Raw genomic sequence first — 1,080 nt, forward strand, 5'->3', positions numbered from 1 at the left:
CAGAAAAAAAATTCTATTTCGCCGTATGAAATTTTATAATTCAATACAGTATTGATACAAAAATATATTTTTTCTTTTAGTTTAAGTTATAAAAATTTACTTTTATTACAATTCGGAAATTTTGCTCGATGTTCCTTGACAACTTGCAGTAAATATTGAAACTGGTCTTCGTTTTTTGTCAAGCATTGGTTGTATTCAGACGGCGCTAGTATGACAAGTACTGACAAGTTCAAATTCCCCAAACAAAAAATATTCAGTTACAAATTTTGTGGAAAAAAGAAATTTGATGACATTTTTAATAAACCCGTTGAAAAATATTAAATTAAGATCCTAAATTGTGATAAAAGTTATAAAAAGAAAATATCGTTAAAAAATTTATTCGAAAGAAATATATTCTCAAACAAAAGATAAGACATAACTTTCAAACTGAAATAAACTCAAATTCTCATGAATATTGTCAAAATTCATAAATTGAATGGATAAATTGAAAATATTTATTAAAAAACTTATAATCAGGCACTGGGATTCTACTGCGAATATCTTCTAAATGGTTAGAGTAATCGATTAACTACATTGGCGATTTTTTGTAGAGCGTTTAATTTCCTATAGAAATAATTGAAACTTATTTGACAATAATTATTTGTTAGTAAGTTACGAAATTCAAAACAAAAAGTTATTTTCCTTAAAATACTTCAACTTTTGACCTTGAATATCTTTTAAATGGTTAGATTACTGAAAAGAGTATATGAGACCATTATTGTAGAGCGTTCAATTTCCTATAAATATTGATGATGCAACTGGTTTAACAATCTATTGGTGATAAGCAGGGAACGGATTTTACGGAAATTGCCTTTTTTCTGCTAAAGAGATAGAGTATATTCGATTAAGAATGTCCACGATTTAGCTTTCCCTGATTCCATATATACACATTTTATATTGCCTTTTTTTGCCTTTTTTAAGATACTAGTGTTCGCCCAGCGGTTGAAATTCAACCGATAAAATTAAGGATAGTTTATGTAAGTTGAATGAGCTAAAATAACATTAGTTGGAATGGGTTAAGTGGAGGGGAGTTTAGCTTAG

This window comes from Rhagoletis pomonella, unplaced genomic scaffold (assembly GCF_013731165.1).
Source record: "Rhagoletis pomonella isolate Grant_MI unplaced genomic scaffold, Rhpom_1.0 Rhpom_scaffold_00002, whole genome shotgun sequence".
Taxonomy (NCBI): Eukaryota; Metazoa; Arthropoda; class Insecta; order Diptera; family Tephritidae; genus Rhagoletis; species Rhagoletis pomonella.